Consider the following 23,403-nt stretch of genomic DNA (forward strand, 5'->3'; position numbering starts at 1 on the left):
GGAGACGGTTGCGAATGGTCCTCGCCGATACCCCAGGAGCAACAGTGTCCCTAATTTGCTGGGAAGTGGCGGTGCGGTCCCCTACGGCACTGCGTAGGATCCTACGGTCTTGGCGTGCATCCGTGCGTCGCTGCGGTCCGGTCCCAGGTCGACGGGCACGTGCACCTTCCGCCGACCACTGGCGACAACATCGATGTACTGTGGAGACCTCACGCCCCACGTGTTGAGCAATTCGGCGGTACGTCCACCCGGCCTCCCGCATGCCCACTATACGCCCTCGCTCAAAGTCCGTCAACTGCACATACGGTTCACGTCCACGCTGTCGCGGCATGCTACCAGTGTTAAAGACTTCGATGGAGCTCCGTATGCCACGGTAAACTGGCTGACACTGACGGCGGCGGTGCACAAATGCTGCGCAGCTAGCGCCATTCGACGGCCAACACCGCGGTTCCTGGTGTGTCCGCTGTGCCGTGCGTGTGATCATTGCTTGTACAGCCCTCTCGCAGTGTCCGGAGCAAATATGGTGGGTCTGACACACCGGTGTCAATGTGTTCTTTTTTCCATTTCCAGGAGTGTATGATAGTATAAAAGGAAAGGTGCAGCTCAAGGAAACAGGAAGTCGACGATGGAGAACAGAACCCAAGCTGAGCTTGGTGTACGGTATTTGCAAACTGGTATTTTAACTTAGAATAACTCAAAGCTCAGGATATAGGATGTAGCCGTAATGAAATGCATATGATACTTAACATTATAACACAAAAGTAAAATTAGCATGTCGAACAATAACAAGGGAAGTTCTAGTATATTGTTTCTCTTTGAAAATCTATTGTCACGTAACCACTATTGCTACAGGCTCTTGCACTGAATAATATGTGAGTAATTAATTTGTTACTAGTTTAAATGTTGACTTTCTTAATAAATTGTTCAAAACTGTATTATAGTAAAAATAAAAAGACGGACAACTACATATTCAGATCAGGCTAAAGAAAGCGAAATGAACCCTGCAAACAGGCTGGGGTAGCAGAGCGGTTCTAGGCGCTACAGTCTGGAACCGCGCGGCCGCTACGGTCGCATGTTCGAATCCTGCCTCGGGCATGGATGTGTGTGATGTCCTTAGGTTACTTAGGTTTAAGTAGTTCTAAGTTCTAGGGGACTGATGACCTCAGAAGTTAAGTCCCATAGTGCTCAGAGCCATTTGAACCATTTTTTGAACCCTGGAGCTGAGCAATTCACAGCTCAGGGAGCTCAACCAATCTATCCCTTAGCAGAAATATTAAGAAAATCATAAATTATGTCTACAACAATATCTGAAATATGAACAAAAGAGAGCACATTATGAAATTTCAGGAGAAAGGGACCTTTTAGCAGCTGAGATATCGGATCTAAAACCTCACAAGCATCTGAAATTTCAGCAGAATAGGACCCTTTAGCAGCTGAGATATTGGATCTAAAAGCCGTACAAGAGTGTGTGCCCCCCGTATAAGATTGTGTGCCTAAAGCAGTATAAATGCTAGCCGACGAAGTCGTCGCAATTAAGCAAACCCAAGAAAAACTATCCGGAACTGTTGGGCAGCTAATGGCAAAGGGCTGATAATTTAGTGGCCAAGCAAGGAAAATCTTTACACAAACAGTGTAAGCAATTTACCAAGGAGTACGCTTCTTGGATGTCGGAAAATAACAATCAAAGAACAGTTTCAGTTGATACGGAGGTCCAAGAACTTATTTAAAGGGTCACAACTGAAACTCTTTCTGAGAGGGATCGTTTGCAAGATCAGTCAGAAATCGAAATGTATAACACAATGGGCAAATGGGTCAAGATTTGTTGAAGTGACGAGAGGATTTCAACGCACAAATAGAAAATGTTGAACAAGAACTTTCAGTAGTAAAAGATGCAGTGAATGATGGACAGTCGACAATAAATCACGTCGCCGAACCTACGTCAAGCAGATACCAGCGAATGCAAGCAGAAACCTTGACTCCACCGCACGACACATCATGCAACATGGGGGCTCCTCTGCTGCTCAAGTCCTTGTTACCTGAGGAGAACGTGATGTGAGGTTGGTTATACCAAGCACATTTTAAACATAAAAGAGCAGTACATCAGGCCATATTCATTTGTGCATTTTGAAGAGCCATGGCGAGATCATGGCCTGACGCACGAAACAGGTTTCGTCAGTAGCTATATTCAGGGTGATGCTTCGATGTGGGCCACGGTGGCTGCTGAATATTGTAGGACATATTAATAATTTGAAACATTGCTTTTTTGCAAAATAGTGACCAACCGGAATCCAAGAGCGACGCCACAAAGAAGTGTTTAACCCTGAGCCATTCCTGAGCTTACGAAATATGTCAATAACTGTATTGATAAGGGTAGATATTTGGTAACTCCAATTACACATAGAGACCTGGTGCAAATACTAAAGGCAAAGTAACCAATACACATCTGAGAGAAATTTATTACATTGTCCGACGTGAACTTGGAGGAACTTTTATTACCAGAATGAGATTTTCACTCTGCAGCGGAGTGTGCGCTGATATGAAACTTCCTGGCAGATTAAAACTGTGTGCCCGACCGAGACTCGAACTCGGGACCTTTGCCTTTCGCGGGCAAGTGCTCTACCATCTGAGCTACCGAAGCACGACTCATGCCCGGTACTCACAGCTTTACTTCTGCCAGTATCTCGTCTCCTACCTTCCCGAGTTCGAGTCTCGGTCGGGCACACAGTTTTAATCTGCCAGGAAGTTTCGAACTTTTATTAGTTTTGGATTCAATAGATTTAAATTCAAGAGGATGTGATAGTACTAACGAAGAATGAAAATCTTAGTAATGGCAATAAATGTAATCACAAAATGAGCAAAATCAGTCTCTCTGAATAGCAAAATGTATCAGGTGACCAGTGCAATGAAAACAATAATCAACAGAATCGTAATACTCATACAAATAGGCGCGAGTAAAAACACCACGATAAGAGATACAATCCTGGCTATGTAAGTCTTGTAACTGCGACCTATTGCAAAACTAAACACACAATAACCAGAGTAATCAGAATTTTTTGGAGTTCAGTTGCTGATAGAAATGTAGTGGAGGACATAAATCAACCGTCTAGAGTTGTTCAGAAAAACGAACCAGACCACATTAGGCTCCATGACGGTACTCAAGGAGGGGAGCAGGGGTGATAATTTACAAACTGACCTAATTAGATGTGATAAAAGCATTAGCATTTGGAACAACTTGTATTCTGATGGCATCGAATGTGATAGTAGGTCCATGACTAACACACAATATGCTATGAACATATACGTAGGTAATACCTTAATAAAAGTAGTACTGGGTACAGGTACTATCGTGAACTTGATTTTCACTGACATTGATTAAAGGATGTGCGAAGAGATTCATGTACCCATCAGTAGTAGGGTAAGGGGACCCTGGATGTAATTTTAATATCAAATTACATCAAACTGATATGTAAATTTATTAAACTGATCAAGTAATTATCCCTCACACCCCCCACACTTCCCCACTTCCCTACCCCCAACCACCCACCACCCCGACCACAGATGACGTCGTTTTTCCTCAGCTGGCATGTGGTTCCCTATTCCCCTTCCCCTTCCTCTCCAACTTCCGCCCTCCACCATCTAACCAATTGGTGGGAATTTAGAATTTTGGCGGAAATTTCGAATTTTGGCGGGATTTGAAAATGGTGGAAATTTCTTTGTCCCAGGGCTGTGCTGACGTCCCACCCCAACCCTCTCAAAGAAATTGGTGGGAGAGGTTCAGTCTGCGCTGAGCTGTTGTTGTGGAAGCATTGCGTGTGTTTGATCAATTACGTGAACGTGAAGGATAGAGAACCCTTTAATAGCTGTACGACACATATACATCCGAAGGAAGATGGTAGCCACAGGGATGGAAGATTATGATAATGGAAGAGTGTAGGAAAAAGAAACGTAAGAATTCGGTTCAGCAAATTGTGACAATACAAAGGGATGAAGCCAAGATGCATGTCACAACCGATCCATGCTAATGCACATGCACAAACTACCGAGATATTCCACATGAAGCACTCATTCTACCGAAATGGGAGAGGCAGGCAGTTGATGCTAATTCACTTCAGTGGTATCATATTCGTATATGTGATGTATATCATTGAAGAACTTCAATTGCACATCCCCATCCAGTTCCCACTCCACCAGTCCACCCTTGCTGCTGTGCGGAATGTGTTCTATCGAAGAGCTATTGGTGTCTGACTGGGATGAGTTTAACAAATTGGAAATTTGTGGTAAGATACTATGGGACCAAACTGCTGAGGTCATCGGTCCATAGGCTTACACACTGCTTAAACTAACTTACGCTAAGGACAACACACATACGCATGCCCGAGTGCGGACTCGAACCTCCGACGGCGGAAGCCGCGCAAACCGTGACAAGACGGCTGAAACCGCTCGGCTACCCCTCGCGGTTGAGTTTAACAGCCATGTTGCATGTAAGCATACAGCCGAGGACTGCGCCCACAGCGTCCTACATGCATAATAGAAGGGAGATGGACGAGTGCCTCAAAATGAACAGGAGTACGCCGGCCGAAGTGGCCGTGCGGTTAAAGGCGCTGCAGTCTGGAACCGCAAGACCGCTACGGTCGCAGGTTCGAATCCTGCCTCGGGCATGGATGTTTGTGATGTCCTTAGGTTAGTTAGGATTAACTAGTTCTAAGTTCTAGGGGACTAATGACCTCAGCAGTTGAGTCCCATAGTGCTCAGAGCCATTTGAACCATTTTTTTTTGAACAGGAGTACTGTCCAGCAGATAATGGCTATGCATCAAAATGGTATCAAGATGCATTCTGCAAGTCAGGCAGACCGATGCTGTTGTTATAACTGCGTGCCTGTTTTGAAACTCACAGTCAGTTTTCCACCTTACGAGACACGTCTGCCTCAGATACAGAAGGCCAAGTAACTGATCTATTTAACAGTTATGCCAGCAGAGGCGCTTGAAATTGGCAGTAGCCAATAGGAACGCAGAATCCGATGTCATCGGGGATATAAGGGGAGCCAGCATCTATGCAGGCTCAGTTGCAGTAGCATGAAGTGCCAGCAGAGATCGTCCAGTGCTGCCCAGCCACGGCAGCAGCAGAATAGGAAGAAGCCACGGAGGAGTAAGTACCCCTTACTTAATGTCTGTGTTTACTGTTGTGTGAAGAAGATGAAGTCTTTGTGCTGCTATTGTCTCTCATAACGGTTTTCCTTCGTTGCTCGCCAGTGGATGTGACACCCTCCAACCAGTTGGGGTCTGCAGCAGTGATGTGTACCAAACCGTTGGGACCCACAGCAGTGGCAGCACCCAGGGATGCTGTCTCACAGCTGGTCAATTTGATGGAGCAAAGCAATGAGCTGTTATTGTTGGTGTTGGTTGAAGACACCCAGCCAGCAACTGACACGCGGTCAGAATCAGTATGACACAGGACGATAGTGCAACCCTTCATAAGCACCGTCACAGAATATTCCAGTGATTCTGCATGGAGAAAGAGAGGATGTAGCGGATGAGAAGATACCAATTAAGACCTGTGCACCACTACTGTTCACTTCAGGGTGTAATTTCACCACTAAGAGTTCGAAGCGTTTACATATTGGTATAGAAGCATCTGCAAACACAGACTGGCGTGTTGTGGCAGATATCGAGAATGCAGCGAAAAGTGTTACAGTGCCGTTTACGGATGTGTAATGGGACTAACTGTGTTATGTGAAAGCCTACATCAAGTAGCAGTTAACTGACGAGTTTCATTTGAGCTGGTCTCCTCCAGACATTTACTGTGCAACTGTAACTCTATCCATTACAACAGTGTATGATGACTCTGTTCTCCGTGTGAAATTGGGTGACACATCGATTTATCTACAGCATTCCACCGTTACAACCTTGTTCGGTCTACAGATGGTCCTTTCCATTGTGTTCGAAAGGCAGAACAGATGGCTACCTTGTGTTAAAGGTCTGTATGGCAGAGTATCTACGAACAGTGTGCTTGGAGACGACTTAGAACAGCGGATCAGTATGATTCCAATGGAAACTAATGTATTGACAACAAGTTTGAGACGAATACATGCTGAATTCTGTGCTTAGGAGAGGGTTTAATTTTGTGTATACTGTACTGGTGACAAGTTAACCTGTTGATGTAGTACACCCCATGCATGATTACGAAATAAAAATGTATATAACCATGTATTTGCTTTTACTTCTTATTTTGCAAGTACTGAAGCTATTTCTACCGGTATTTTCACTGCAACATGCAACAGCAGAAAATTATACAATTTAACTAAATCCTCTAAGAGAAGCCCATTGCATGTCAGTACCTCACACAGTCGGTATCACGGCAAGCCATATTGTTCACTATTTTCAATAAAAATCCACTGCACGCGAGTGCCTGACGTAGTAGGTATCATGCAGAGTGGATACAGCATCAGCATCAGCATCAGAAAAAGTAAAACCAAGCACAGTGTTCACATTTGACGACGTTGCTGTGGAAAACCGAGATCAAATTTGACGATATTTCTGTTTTGATCGCCATGTACCTGTTTTGTGCGACGTATTTTATCTGAGTCAGACATATTCCAGAACCCTAAAAAAGCGGGTGAGAGATAATGCACACCTAATTATAGCATTCAAACAGGACAATCTGAATTTAAAACACATTTACTAGGCTCGTGTAGGAACCTATATTTCGTTCAATAATTTGTCAAGATATATGCAGATTCCTGGAATAACTCACAGCGGGTTTCTTGTTATTGATAAAAAAAAAGAAAACTCAATGATAGCAGCTATAGACGGAACTTCCAGGAGTTCCTATGTATATCTAACCTTGGAAAGAGGTCAGTACATCAGTGTACGCAACTCCATGGATAAAATCGCACACAGGCCAGGAGCTCAGTCTGATAGGATTAGTGTGCATAGACAAAACATTCGTTTGTACATGGAACCGAAAATTCGAACTCTCAAATGTAAATTTGGAAGCGTGCGCAAGGAACGAGAGATGTATTGTCACACCCTTCTGAGAGTGCACCCTACACTGATTGATTGGGTTAATGCAATCGAAAAGAAAGAAAATGACCTAACTGAAGGGGAAATAACAGTTATTGAGAAGGGGACGGTGTAAGAATTGGTTAATGCAATTGGAAACAAAGTAGGTGACGTAAATGAAGGGAATATAGCTGTTATCGAGAAGGGGAAGCAGCATAAGAGGAATCAGAGCGGATATATAAAACCCCACAATGCCCAGAAGTCCAATTAGTGTACAACGAGATGTCGACTAAGCATAAAGTCATCCAGGCAGCGAAAGCCGTTCGCGAGAAGCTACGGTTGCTGAGGTTAGAGCATTTGAAGTGGCAGCATACACTGCGAAAAACATTTCAATCATTTTGTGAATTTCTCGATGAACTCTTAGAGAAATTCCGCAACGACGACGATGACGCTATTGCCGGTTTAATTAACGGTCACAGCAACGCTATGATAGACAAAACATTGGGTGTCAGTAGTGAAATACCATATATGTTGAGCACACAGCAAAAAAAAAAAAAAAAAAAAAAAAAAAAAAAAAAAAAAAAAAGAGGAGGAAGATTCAGATCGGTGATAGACAGTTTCAAAGAACACACAATCTTCTGAACCTTACTTTCCTAAGACCAACAAAAACTGTAAATTATTCGCGAAAAGATCTGGAAATGTATAGTGAAATATTGCTTTTGACTGATCTACATGAGATTTGCAAAACCGAAGCTATGTGAAACACAAATCCATTATAAAACCTATATTGGATGGTGAAAAAAACAGCAGTGGTGATGGTATTGACATTCAGCATAACAAAGTGAGTATTTGACTCCTACAGTATATATATTACAAAGACTCAATGAGCTAATCGATTAGCTACGACTGCTCACGGTATTAGCTGCTACTGGTAATACACATCATTCAAATGAAATTGTTTCAGTAATTACTGAGCTTAGAGAGAGAGGTATCATCAAATAAGTATGGAGAATGTAGTTCAGGATGTGCACAAACCAGTTTGCAAAACATACCATCGAAGATACGTTATTGTTAATAATGTAGAGGCACCACCGTTTAGGTTGGGGAAAGTTAGTTTTGTGCAATATTCAGAGCGCGAATTACAGCCAGGTGCGGGCTGGATTGCAGTAAGTTATGCATACCTGCAGTTGCGAAGGCAAGTAGAGGCCACAGGGGCATATAACTGCCGGAGAGGGAGCATACAGCAGTTTCCATGGCGCAAGTCACAGTCAGATGGGGGCCACTGGCAAACCTAAGTGTCATGCATACGTGACGCAAAGCGCCGTGCTTGCCAAAACAGAGGTGCACAGCTGAGTATAAATAGGTGCTGTTTTCTAATGAGATTTATTCACGTGTGGCAGCTCTCCTGGATGGGAGGGCGTGTCACACTGCCAGGCTACATGCAGGAGAAGATGGGGCGACAGTGTCAGAGTCCACAGCGGGTTGTTGGTTCGACCCTCTGAGGCTGACACAGGGTTGACAGCCAGACTGGGTGGGCCACTCCTCGGCTCACTACTGTGGACAGTCATCTCAGCTTCTTACACACGCTGGAGACTTAACGAGGCGAGGGCCGCAGATTCGGATGCCAGATCGTGGGTGCTTGTTCGTCACCGCATTCTCAGCTATGCCAGCGAGGAAGAAGCGGCAGTGGGGTCAGCCTACTGCTCCTGGCGGAGCAGCGCTGAGTCAATGGGGAAGAAGACTGCTGAGCCAGCTGCAGGTGCAGCCCTGATGATGCGGTCCTACAAGGCCAACACACAGCAGCGAGTTGCACTGGGTCACAGGGGTGGTGTCCTCAGCATTGCGGGACCCCGTGATGCGGATTGAGCTGAACGGAGCACTGTAGTAGTGGAAACAATAAATCAATTGGAAAGTTCTCGCCGAGTTTTAATACGGCACCTCCTGGCACCCGTCCACTACATTTGGTGTCTTCCCACTACATTTGGTCATCCTGATACATTCGGTGGCAGAAACCGCCACAACAATAATTTGGACGAACTGCGGCAGACGGATCTTGTCGACATTAGGGAATATTTGCGTGTGAATAACGAATTCATGTACGTTGATACTTATTCTAAATTTGCCTGGGCATTACCCATGAAAGCAAAAACGCACATGCGTTTGAGCGATTCCTGCATACAGGGACGCAGACAACCTTCAAACGGATAATGGCGGCGAGTTTTGCAGTACATGTTTCAAGACTGTGATGGAGCAGTATGGATTACATCACTACTCGACATTGACCCACCTGAAGTCAAGTATCATGTAACGTCTGAACAGAACAGTGAAAGCACAAATAGGTATCCTACCGCAAATAATTGCACAGTATAATAGAACCAAATATCGCACAATAAAAATTAACCCAATCGATCTTCATTATAATAGACTTCTAGATACAGTAGACAATCGTGTTAAAATGCTAGAGATGAGTAAACAGCAATTCAATATAGATGATTTAGTATGTATTTCAAAACACAAGACAGAATTTGAGAAGTCATGCATGCCAAACTGGTCAACCGAGATACTCACAGTTTCCAAAGTGCAGAGAACGAATTCTAGAACCTACCTCTTAAAGGACGGGAGTAGTACTGAAATTGCGGGATGCTTTTACTGAGAAGAGTTACAGAAGAGCCCAGAACCAGATGTGCATCTCGTAGAGAGGGTAATACAGCGTCGAATGAACAGAGCTTTAGTTGCATGACTTGGTTTTCCCACATCACAAAACAGCTGGAACGACGCAACGAATTGCTGTATAATATGGTACCCAGACCTCAAACACCTCAATAGCGTGATAGGAGATGCATTAGAGGAGGAGGCACTATTCTCACAAACTACCAGTCGAATTAAACATTCCTGGATATAACTATTGCGGAGCTGGAAGAAAACGTCAGAAATGGTTGACACTTGCTGATAACGCGACAAAGCGTTTATTGAGCAGGAGATCGAATATGCAGCAAATAAAGATCGTCATACCGCAGATAGAATTGTAGCTGATATAATTAAGGAAATACGTTCGAGAATGGATGCTGGTGGCGGTAAAGTTGGTTTGAAGATGTTCAGCCAAGTTACGAGCGCTGCACGTAGGACGCTAAATTAGAAGAGGATGACAACCAGAGTGCATGAAAAACTGTATCCTGACAGCGACGTATGGAGCTAAAAGTGCTCTGGAGCAGAAAGGAGCGACAAAAATAATACTGAATAAACTACCCAGCGTTCTGTCAATACCCAAGACATCGGGTGGAATCATTCTTCATTCCTACTACTTCCGGTCTCTCAGTGCTGGGTTTACTGTTATAGTAACTTCCAGTGCTGCTGCTATTGCCTGGACCGTTAAGAATGCACAAAACTCTCAGGTTCAACTACTATAGGCACGAAGACATAACTGCATGATGGAGGCAACAGCCATCGCTTAAGGGCTATTCTTGAAACCCTACAAGAAAGGACTAAGTGTCTCCATAAACAAAGAAAAGCCACCTAGCAGTCTTACCAGACAGTGCGCTTACAAATACAGACCTGCTTAAGTTTGTTAAAAATAAATTCACATTCCGAGATTCCGAGGTGTGTTTATGCCAAATACATTACGAAGACTATGTGGAAATCAGGAGAGTGCGGAATTGTGAATCTAGACATTGGACTACCTAGAGCTACATACTGTGGACCAGAATAACTTACTTGTTGACTTTCGTGGTGAGGAAATCATTTTACGACTACATCTAAGACAGGATGGGCGTAAGGTATAAAACTAGCGCACGCAGCGCACAGCATAGCACTTCGCAGCAGAACCGCAAGGTGAAACACGTGCGAACTAGGAGTTTCTTAAATCAATAGGCTTGAAACCTCGCAATGATGTCTTCACTCAATATATCTCACCCAGTGGAATATGATGAGCGAATCATACGCCAGGAATACTTCCCGCATAAACATTATGCTTCAACGACATGTAACAAGAACGATGAAATTAGAACTGTCATCCAGGTTTTAACTCTTCGATGTAAGTGTTTCATGCATTTGAATGGATTATTTAAGGAAAAGGATGGTAGTCATACAGTGGGATCAAAGTTTACACGTAATGCTGTGGTATTTCTGTTCAAGGAAACTTAATGGGGTGAACAAGGAACTTAATGTGGTAGAGATTGATCGATACGCAGTGTTGGCATACCATCAATAGTTAAAACATATGCCTCATCACCGCCCTCGGATTTGAATAGTTTAGAGAATGCAGAATGGTTCATAGGCGAGCCTGTGGGCATAACACCAGAAGAGTACCGCCGATTTACAGCATGCGTAACTCTAAAACTGCTTATGAGGTACTCTGAGGACATGCAGCAAACTATTATTAATGCTAAACAGGAACTTATTGTGGTAGGGAGTGCAACAGACAGCAACTCATACATTCATGGAGCTCAAGAGAAGAATGAGATCGTTGTCAGTAAAATTTTATGGAATGGAAAATATAAGAACTATTTCGTTACTTAATCAGAAAAATAATGAAACATGAAGTATCCTTCAACACACGTCACTGCCCACCGAACGAGGTGGCGCAGTGGTTACCACACTGGACTCTCATTCGGGAGGACGTCGGGTTAAACCCGTGTCTGGCCATCTTGATTTAGATTTTCTGTAATTTCCCAAAATCGCTTCAGGCAAATTTTGGGATAGTTCCTCCTCTGTAAAGGCACGGCCGACTTCTTTCCCCATCCTTCCCTAATCCTATTGGACCCACGACCTCGCTGTTTGGTCTCTTCCCCTCAAATCAACCGACCGACTCACTGTCTGCTCTCCCACCGCTTGGAGCGCTAGTGTAGCTCCGGCTGTCAAACGGTAACAACTTTCACACCAAAAAGTGACGGGAATGTATTTATTAGACTGTGATCAAAATCATTTTATCCACTCAAAGGCCGTAGACATACTATCGTTTATTTCTACTTGAAAATACACGACATATGATACAGTGGCATGATGTTGGACTGTATGTTAACTTCAGGGCAGGCATACTCATCGTTGAGGTTCCTGTCGACCACGTGTGATCACTACAATGGAAGATCGCCTCATTGTGCACCAAGCACATCGTAACACCTTTCCATCTATGTCTGCCATCCGAGAATAAGTAATGGACTCTGTAGCGTCTCACACTATGGATCAGAGGCTAGTTGCAGCCGAAACAGAGAATTAACCATCCCATGCGTACGCTACTATTACCGGCCGAGGTGGCCGAGCGGTCCTTTAGTTAGGTTTAAGTAGTTCTAAGTTCTAGGGGACTGATGACCTCAGATGTTAAGTCCCATAGTTCTCAGAGCCATTTGAACCATTTGAACGCTACTATTAACACATAACATACGGTTGCTTTTGGTGTGCTGTCGTGACTGGGAATTATGGACTGAGAATGAATTGTGTCCCATAGTGTTAAGGTGAGAGGCACCCACATGCCTTGCTCATACTGTGGCATCAAGCAGTCAGGCCTGCAAGATGAGTGGTCTGCCAAGCGAGTGGATTCATTCTTATTTATCGAGTAACATGTACTCTCGTACTCACAATTAAGTTACAAATTATCCTCCTGTATGAATAATACGGAACGGAAACGCACATCTGACTATCAGTAATTTACAGAACTCTGACTGTTCACTACGCACTGCCAACACCACATTTTCTTTTTGTCTTTTATTTAACGGCTTTTATCAACACGTGGCCACTGCACTGAATATGAATGGCGCACACATTATAAATTCGGGACATCATGACAACATACAATTCGCTGTATTAATTGAAATTGAGTTGTTTTACAAAAAAAATGTGTTGTTCTGACAAAAATAATGAAGTATGTTGTACCTATTTTCAATGTCGGGCGGTACTGTACCCTTTCAAAGGGGCTAAACATGGTTCTACACTACCCCAAATGGCCATTGTCGGATAGCATTTCGGCAGTCAGGAAAGATCCCAGTCTTCTAATGATCTGGAGAGGCTTAGCGTGTTACTCCCGATGCCATGGTATGGAGCTCATCGGATATAACATAGTGAATGAGGGGCCTCTGACGGCACAGTGATAAGTCACGAACGTCATGCGTGCTCGAATGTTACCTCTCAGGCGACATTGTTGTGGTGTCGTTTCTCGATGGGGCAGTATTCATCCACACGCGGCACGAGTCTCTATGAGCATCCGTATGATGCTGAAGTACTTCCGCGGACAGCAAGAACCCCAGATGTGTCTCCCACAAAACGTGTCGGACCAGCTGGCAATTCAGTCCCAGCGTCAGTCTTCAGGATACCGTGGAAATGGAAAGGAGCGTTTGGCGTCATTGGCCGGGAGGCCCCTTAAGGGTCAGGTCCGGCCGCCTTGGTGCAGGTCTTATTCGACGCCACATTGGGCGACTTGCGCGCCGGATGGGGATCAAATGATGAATGAAATGATGATGAAGAGAACACAACACCCAGTCCGTGAGCGGAGAAAATCCCTAACCCAGCCGGGAACCGAACCCGAGCCCGTAGGATGGCAATCCGTCACGCTGACCACTCAGCTGTAGGGGTGGACAGGATTTCCTTAATCAGTTACAACTGTTATGAGCCAGCTTGCCTCACGACTTAATGTGACAGTTTCATGACACTCTTTCCAACCTAATCAGTGCATGTATCCAAACCACATGGTGTGCAACGTCAGACTGATAATTGTGCTCATACTGCAATTTAACTCGATTTTGTAATCAATATTACTACATTCCCTGTCAATCCGTGAAGTTTCATTTCGTTTCCAGCTTCCCTTCTGGATGATTCATCATTTTTGTCAGGAAGTGGATATTAATTTTATCAGGTTTATTTTATATTCAATACCCATAGAAACAAGGGCTGTTATTTTATATTCATGGACCTTCTTCTATAATCTAGAAGATAGACATTTCGCGTAGAGCACAGACACATTTTACGGCAGCAGTTCACATTCAAATCGGGGTATATTTTGTCTTTTGCTGACAATAGAATTGGTTTTTGAGAAAAGATACTGTTAAAGTTAAAAATGAATTTAAGACAGTAACATGCACTAGGAAGGAAGGTATAATCGAAAAGATGCTGCACATTGCTCCTTATTGAACATTCTCTTCACTATACATTATGTTTACACTGTCACTTCATATAAAGATGATATAATGCGAGAGATGCTTTCTCGATAGTGACTGCGAGGATAATTGAAAGATGAAATTTTTAGATCTTGGCTATTTAGTTTAATGTACATCACAGTTCAATTGTTATACTAACTGGTGTAAAATATACGAGTGTCATTTTAAAAGTACGAACCGATAATGCATCGTGAGCGCGCACCATTTCACGCACACATCCCGCTCTTGGCCAGTCTCTTACCATGCCACCAGTACCCTTCACGTCTCTGCCTGTGTTGGTCGTATGGTTATACTGCTCCGTTTGTCATCAAGACAAGTAGTAATTCCGCCGACAGTGAAGTGCGCTCGGTTATTCGGTTCTTAAATGCAAAACAAGTTCGTCCTACTGAAAGTCACCGGCACCCTGTTGAAGTTTGTGATGCATATGTAGTGAATGACGGAAATGTGCGTAAATAGGGTAGGCTGTTTAATTAAGGAAGGACAAATGTTCATAATGAAGAACGATCTGAACGGCATACTGTCATGAATGAGGACTTGACACAAAACGTTGATGAGGCAGTTCGCCAGAACACTACCTTCGCTATTGACGAACTGCATCAGCAATTTCCACAAGTTTATCACATTATTACCGACAAACTACACTGCAAAAGAAATGTATACGAGATGAGTGCCGAAAATGTTAAAAGAACACAATACAAAGCGAATGGCATATTCTTTTTCCATTTTCGAGCGCTCTCACAAGGATTGTGACGAGTTCTTGAGTCACAGTATGATCGGTGATGAAACGTGGATAGCGCACTATACTCCAGAGAAGAAACGTCAGTCCAATGAGTGGCATCATCTAATCTCCCTAACGAAAACACGAAAATTCAAAGAAGTATCTTCAACACAGAAATTCATGGCCTCGGTCTTTAGGACCGGAAATGCGTTCTTCTGTTAGATGTTTTGCTAAGAGAAATGACAATAAATGCTGAGAAGTGCTGTGAAACATTAATAAAGCTTTGGCGCGCTATTCAAAATCGCTTGAGGGGACTGGTCTCTAGCGGCGTTGTTCTGCTTTACGACAATGCTGGCCTCATGTTGCGGCAACAAAGACGCAACTGGACAAGTTTCATCGAGAATTACTGCATCATCCACCATACAGCCCCGACTTAGGACCATCAAACTTTCATCTGTTTCTAAAACTAAAGGAATTCCTTGGGGAAAAGCTCTTGGAAAATAATGTCATGCTGAAAGAAACTGTTACTGACTGGTTTAACGGTCGAGCAACAGAATTCTTTAATGCTGAGATCCAAAAGCTGGTGCCACGACTTGGCATATGTTTAAAGGTTCATGGTGACTATGTTGAAAACTGAAAAAATGTACATATCGTAGTTTGTGATACATTTATTTTCATAAATAAAGTTACTCTTACTCCATTACAAATCGGTTCTTCCTCTCAAAATGAGCCTCGTATAATGTGTGTGTGTGTGTGTGTGTGTGTGTGTGTGTGTGTGTTTGTGTGTGCGCTAGTTATTTTTTATTATTAAAATACGAGTAGATTGCACCCTCATAAGGCGAGAGGTAATGCACCCAGGAACATTGTCGAACATGATCGTTTAGTGATCCAGGTGTTTTTGTGTCGGGAACTATATCATTGCATGGTCGTATGACATCAATATGGGTGGCAAAACTGTGCACTCGTCGGTCAACGCTATTGTAACACTGTCCTCCTTCCCCATGTGCGTCTTTTCTGGAATGCATTCGGTCATGATTTCATTTTTACGCCGGCCGCTGTGGCGGAGTGGTTCTAGCGCTTCAGTCCGGAACTGCGCTGCTGCTATGGTCGCACGTTCGTATCCTGCCCCGGGCATGGATGTGTGTGATGTCCTTAGGTTAGTTAGGTTTATGTAGTTCTAAGTCTAGGGGACTGCTGTCCTCAGATGTCAAGTCCCATAGTTCTTAGAGCCATTTGAACCATTTTTTTTTTTTATTTTTACGGATGACAATGCGCGACCGCATCGAACAGCTTGGATGGACGAACTTTTGGATCTAGAGTATGTTCGGCGAATGAGCTGTCCTCCCTGCCCACAGAATTAAGTGCCAATGAGCACGTGGTGGGTACGTTGGGGAGACATACTGCAGCATGTCCACATGCACCAACGACCATTCAACAGTTGTCAACACTGCTGCTGGACGAATGGGACGCCCTACCCCAATAACTCCTGATCAACCTTGTGACCACTATTGGAGCACGGCGCAGAGCATTTATTGCCGTCCTTGGAATCAGACACACTATTAAGAAATATGTCCTGCCTTTTGTTATGTCCACGAGATGATCATAAATCGCGGTGGCTCCAACGTAATTATTATATTTGGATAAAAGTGTCATTCCTCTTCGCCTCACTGCGAACTTCTTTAAGTTACTTTCTGTACTATGCACTAGCAGTTCGTTCCACGTGTGGTACAAGTCCAATAACACACTTCCTTCTCCAGTGAAAGTTGTAGGCGAGGTGTAACAGCCTACCAGCTTGCACAGTGCCTTGTTGACAACTTGGGTCTATGGTTTCATGGAATATGCACACACTCGAACCCTACTGTCAGCTCTTACCAAATGAAATTGGGATTCACCTGATCAAACCACGGTTTTACAGTCGTCTAGGGTCCGAATGAAATGGTCACGAGCCTAGGACAGGGGACAGGCACTGCAGGCAAACTCATGCTGTTAGCAGAGGCATTTGCATCGGTCGTGTGCTGCCACAGCCTATCAACGCCACATTTCACCTCACTGACGCAACGGATACGTTCGTCGTACGTCCCACACTAATTTCTGTGGTTATTTCACACAGTGTTGCTTGTCTGTTAGCACTGGCAACTCTAAGCAAACGCTGCTGCTCTCGAACGTTAAGTGAAGGCTGTCCGCGGTGAGAAATAATGTCTGAACTTTGGTATTCTGGGCACACTCTTGACACTTTGGATCTCGGAATATTGAATTCTCTAACGATTGACGAAATGGAGTGTCCCATGCGTCTAGTTACAACTACTATTCCGAGTTAAATGTCTGTTAATTCTCGTCGTGCTGCCATAATCACGACGGAAATCTTTTCGTCTGATTCACCTGAGTACAAATGACAGCTCCGCCAATGCACTCCACTTTTATACTTTGTGCACGCGATTCTAGCGATACTACCGCCAGGTACATGTGCAAATCGCTGCCCCATGACTTTTATCGCTTCATTCTCCCGCCTTATAGCTTCATTCTCTCTAAGCTCTTTGGAGCAGGCGTGATGTTTTCTCAGTGCGCTCGTAAATAAAATTGTTTACTCGTGGAAAAACAATTTATTAAGGCAATACTATGGTTTAAATAAATAAATTAGTATCTATTGTGATCTATATATTGAAGGTTTCGCGTTGACTTGCGTAGTTTTCGTGAAAAGGTAACTGTTCTAAAGTGCAAGCCGTTGGCGTGTGCTTGTTTTCGTTATCGACCGCAGTAAGTTATGTGATTATTCAATAATTTCCGGATAGTGTCTGAGTAGGTTTATTGTGAGGAGTATCTAGCGTGTATAGTTTGCATTCGGTTCGTGTTTTCTGTGTTTCTATACTTCCGTACAGTTAATTTTCCACATTGTGCACACTGGACTCGCATTCGGGAAGACGACGCTTGAATCCCGCGTTCGGCCATCCTGATTTAGGTTTCCCGTGATTTCCCTAAATCGCTTCAGGCAAATGCCGGGATGGTTCCTTTGAAAGGGCACGGCCGACTTCCTTCCCTGTCCTTCCTTAATCCGATGAGACCGATGACCTCGCTGTTTGGTCTCTCCCCAAACAACCCAACCCAACCGACCCCCCCTCATATTGTGCAGTAAAGTCGTTAAGTGGTGTTTCTGTTTCCATTAGAGTATTTATGCATAATTCAGTGATAGCGACTGTTCAAATTTGTCGTTAGATAATATCGAGCCTCTTCAGTTTCTTACTCGTTTTGTGATTTCCGCCACTATAACCTACGCCAACAATTAACTTCGCGCAGTCTACATTCGCCTGCTGCTACATTCGCCAGACGTCCAGAAGTTCTCTGCTCATCTCACCGGAAGCTAAGTTACTTTCTACTGAGTATTAAATGATGTAGCGAATTATATGTAGTGTAATTTGTATTGTTTGTATTTGTGTTTGTTTGTAGTGTAATTTGTATTGTTTAATTTGCCGTCATGTATGACAAATGTGGATGTTGTCATAGATTAGTGAGCACAGAAGTGAAATGTCAGGATTGTGGTTTGGTGTTTCACTGGAGTGATTGTAGCGCGGAAGCTGTTATAGTGCCAGATGAGGCTCGCTAATGGAGCTGTAAATTATGTAGCCGTGACGAGAAAATCCTGGAACAGGGAAAAAAGATTTGTACCCTTCAGGCTGAACTAGAAATGGTGTACTTCGAATTAGACAGGTTGAAGGGGGAAAGAAACAATGGGAGCTGGGAACAGGTAACAAGTCGTAGTCAGAAGGAGAAAACCCCAGAAATCACTTTTCAGATTGCAGTGAGCAATCAGTTTGATTTTTTACCTGAAGTAGAAGAGCCTCAAACAGTTTTTAAGCAAAATAAGGTGCAGCGGACTCGTAGTAACAGTTATATTGCTAGGTCGGGAGTAAAGTCAAGCAGAAAGAAAAGAGTCCTGCTGTTAGGTACCAGTCACGGGAGAGGTGTAGGGCAGTTGCTACGGGATAGGCTAGGAGTCGAGTACCAGGTCACAAGTACTGTGAAATCTAGTGCTAAACTTAGCCAGGTTACAGAAAACCTAGGGGCCTTGTGCAAAGATTTTGATGGTGAAGACCTTGTTCTTATAGTAGTAGGAGCAGGAAACAGCCTAGCTAGCAATTCCGACTGTCGTATTAGGTGAGACCTGGATGTAACAAGAGCAGCAACAGCTCACACTCTTGTGGGGTTTGTGAATGTTTTGCAGCGCCATGACCAGCCCTGGGTTAATACATTAAATTCAGTAACAACACATTAAATTAATTTTGCTCTTACCATTGATGATTTTCTCTCCTGCTTATACTGGTATAGTCCAGATATCTGCAGATTCTTCCATTTCTGTCGATCTTTAGCTTCGTGTTGCCAGTTCAGTCCGGCTGTCTTCTTGAAGTCTCTGTCGCATCCGTCCAGTGGTCTTCCCCTTGGTTTTTTTTTTAATGGGCTCCAATCTAGTACTTGTTTTGACCACCTGTCATCTTTTCATCCAGCGCATTGACCAGCCCACTGTCTTTTCAAGGTTTCCACTCTCTCCGCTATGTCACTGACCTTTGTTATATGTCTGATATCAACTGCTTTCTATCTGTGTTTCCTTGTTACTTCCCAATCATCTTTGGAATACTATTAGTTGTCTGGCAATGAACTCGTTTAATGTCCACGTCTCACAATCATAAGGTATTACTGGCAGTACACATTGATGAAAGATTGTTTTCTTGGGAAAGGATTGTTTTCTTTAGCTCCGCCAATATCTTGGACTCCAAAAGTGAGGAGTATCTTCCATAAGCTTGCCAGCCTAATGGGTATTGTGATGCATGGGTATTCATTTATACCTGTGCCAGAAATTTCGTACGTATGGAATTTATTTTCGACTTATAAAGCTGCTTAGTATACAATGTTCGATGTAGCATGTTTGGAGACATGAGGGAGAAGATTTTTTGCCTCACTAACACGGGAGAGATCCACGTAGTATAACGTATCTTTCCTTATTGACAGAGAAAAAAGTTGGAAACAATATTTAGTTGTTACTAAAATGCAGTGCAGTTAAGGGATGTTGTCTCAGAAAAGACACATCATAAATACGATGGCACGATGCGGTTGCTACTCGTAGCAACACCTCTCAAAAGACTCGGGATTTGATTGATTCTTTTGGCTGGGAAGTTTTGGACCATGCACCATACAGCCCCGACCTTGCTTCTAGCGATTTTCCCCTTTTCCGGTACCTGAAACACCATCTTGGCGGGCAGCGCTTCAATGACGACGATGAAGTTAAAGCGGCCGTGAACTCTCTTGGCTGGCGGAGCAGGCGGCCGAATTCTTTGAAGAGGGAATTAAAAACTTAGTTGTACGGTATGACAAGTGCTTAAATAAACAATGTAGAAAAACAGGTAAAAGTGTGTAGAATCAGAAAATAAAAGTTTTTTTTTACAAAAGTATTTTTATCTTTTTTAAAAATAAAAACGGCCCTTACTTAGAAAACAACCGTCGTATATATATATATATATATATATATATATATATATATATATATATATATATATATATATATAAAATACGATAATTTAATAGTAATGTACATTAAGCTAAATATCCAAGCTCCAGAAACTGAATCTTTCAATTATTTTTGTACTAAATGTAAACACAGTATATCTCTGACGTGTACACTATGTGATCAAAAGCATCCGGAAACCCCAAAAACATATGTTTTTCATATTAGGTGCATTTTGTTGCTGTCTACTGCCAGGTACGCCATATCAGCGACCACAGTAGTCATTACACATCGTAAAAGAGCATAATGGGGCGCTCCACGGAACTCACAGATTTCGAACGTGATCAGATGATTGGGTGTCACTTGTGTCACACGTTTGTTCGACAGATTTCGCCCCTCCTAAACATCCCTAAGTCCACTGTTTCCGAGGTGATAGTGAAGTGTAAACGTGAAGGGACACGTACAGGACAGCCGGCCGAAGTGGCCGTGCGGTTAAAGGCGCTGCAGTCTGGAACCGCAAGACCGCTACGGTCGCAGGTTCGAATCCTGCCTCGGGCATGGATGTTTGTGATGTCCTTAGGTTAGTTAGGTTTAACTAGTTCTAAGTTCTAGGGGACTAATGACCTCAGCAGTTGAGTCCCATAGCGCTCAGAGCCATTTGAACCACACGTACAGGACAAAAGCGTACAGGCCGACCTCGACTGTTGACCGACAGAGACCGCCGACAGTTGGACGTAATGTATAATAGGCAGACATCTATCCAGACCATCGCACAGGAATTCCAAACTGCATCAGGATCCACTGCAAGTACTATGACAGTTAGGCGGGAGGTGACAAAAATTGGATTTCATGGCCGAGTGGCTACTCATAAGCCACACATCAAGCCGGTAAATGCTAAACGACGCCTCGCTTTGTGTAAGGAGCGTATACACTGGAAGCTTGAACAGTGGAAAAACGTTGTGTGGAGTGACGAATCACGGTACACAATGTGGCGTTCCAATGGCAGGGTGTGGATATGGCGAATAACCCGTGAACGGCATCTGTCAGAGTGTGTAATGCCAAATGTGAAATTCGGAGGCGGTGGTGATATGGTGTGGTCATGTTTTTCGTGGAGGGGGCTTGCACCCTTTGTTGTTTTGCGTGGCACTATCACAGCACAGCCCTATATTGATGTTTTAAGCACCTTCTAGAGTCCCACTGTTGAAGAGTAATTCGGGGATGGCCATTGCATCTTTCAACACGATCGAGGGGCTGTTCATAACGCACGGCCTGTGGCGTAGTGGTTACACGACAATAACACCCCTGTAATGGACTCGCCTGCACAAAGCCCTGACCTGAATCCTACAGAACACCTTTTGGGATGATTTGGAACGCCGACTTCGTGCCAGGCCTCACCGACCGACATCGATACCTCTCCTCAGTGCAGCATTCCGTGAAGAATAAGCTGCCATTTCCCAAGAAACCTACAAGCACGTGATTGAAAGAAAGGCTACGAGAATGGAAGGCTGAGTGGGGACCAACATCATATTGAATTCCAGCATTATCGATGGAGGGCGTCACGAACTTGTAAGTCATTTTCAGTCAGGTGTTCGGATACTTTTGATCACATAGTGTATCTCGTCTTGATATGTAATGATAGTGCAAACAAAGTGTACAGTTAAAAGCACATGCAACTAATAGCAGCAAGCAGTACCTTTACGATTCTACTTTCGTTGTAAGTACATATTACTCTTACAAATTCATGTTTATTTTTTTAACTTTAACTATGCATTTCCTAAAATGAATCTTTCAATTATGAAGACGAAACATAACACACTTTTCACGTCATTTGCTGCTGTGAAAAAGCCTCTGTGCACTACACGAACACCAGAAATGTAACGACACAAAGGTAAACGAAGAGAACTGTACTTTTAATATTTATCAACAGTCAGAGCGCTCTCGATGCCGTCCTTAAATGGATGAAATATTTCAATATGCAGTTCGTTCGTTGGATAATAAGAATGCTGGGAGGTTCGTTTAGCAGACAACAAAATGTATACTATACCAACAAGGCAGCCTACAGGATAAACGATTTGCTATAAAAGATGTACACAAGTGAAAATATAATCATGAAATATAGTCATTTCAGTTTCAACTACAGTTTACAAAAGGGGAAATTGCAATGTTTGTGAATGGGTCAGGAAAACTTGTGGACAGTAACAATATATATGACGTGGCTGTCGATCTGGACAAGACTGTCTCCTTGGCACGTTGCATGTACACAGTTACACATTGTTGACTTGTTACGGCGTAATGATAGATACCGCCTTAATGGAACTGTAGGACGGATTAATGTGGGGTTGCAAACTTTGGGTATGTTTCTTTCGTACCAGTTAGGCTGTCGCTGGGCATGATCTACATCAAAACACGACCGGGAAGTGAAGACTGATACAGCTGGGTCATGAAAATATATGGTGAAATCTCGGGGCACGCATGCGAATTAGGTTCTCGCTTTTGGATAAATCCAGAAAGCAGATTCCCCTACCTTAATTCCACGTCCGGCCATCCTAAGTTTTAGGTTTTCCGTGATTTCTGTAGATGCCGGGATGGTTTCTTTGAAAGGGCACGGCCGACTTCCTTCCCTAATCCGATGAGACCGAGGACCTCGCTGTTTGGTCTCTCCCCCCAAACAACCCAACCCCAACCCCAACCCTACCTTAAAGAGTTTCTCCGTCAGCCTAAAGGAATCTGCATTCCTCTCTTACAAGGAAGACTGTAATACTCCCAATGGCACACTTCTTCTATAAAAAAGAAAAAGGGACCATTGGGATAAATGCACAAGTAATTTCACAAGGATATTTGAACAAAGTTTCAATCTAGACTTTTCATATTCACAACAGATGTTGCTGCAGTGCCACTGGTCAGTAGAGTTTGAAACGCCCCCTTTTGAACAATTTTACATACGACTGTGCTTAAACTGACACAATATTTTTAGCGCAACGCAATCTGACTTTCAAAAATCCCTACAAAAAATGGCCCTGACTAACATTGACCTATGCGTTTCACAAATCGCT

Source organism: Schistocerca nitens, chromosome 1 (assembly GCF_023898315.1).
Source record: "Schistocerca nitens isolate TAMUIC-IGC-003100 chromosome 1, iqSchNite1.1, whole genome shotgun sequence".
Lineage (NCBI taxonomy): Eukaryota > Metazoa > Arthropoda > Insecta > Orthoptera > Acrididae > Schistocerca > Schistocerca nitens.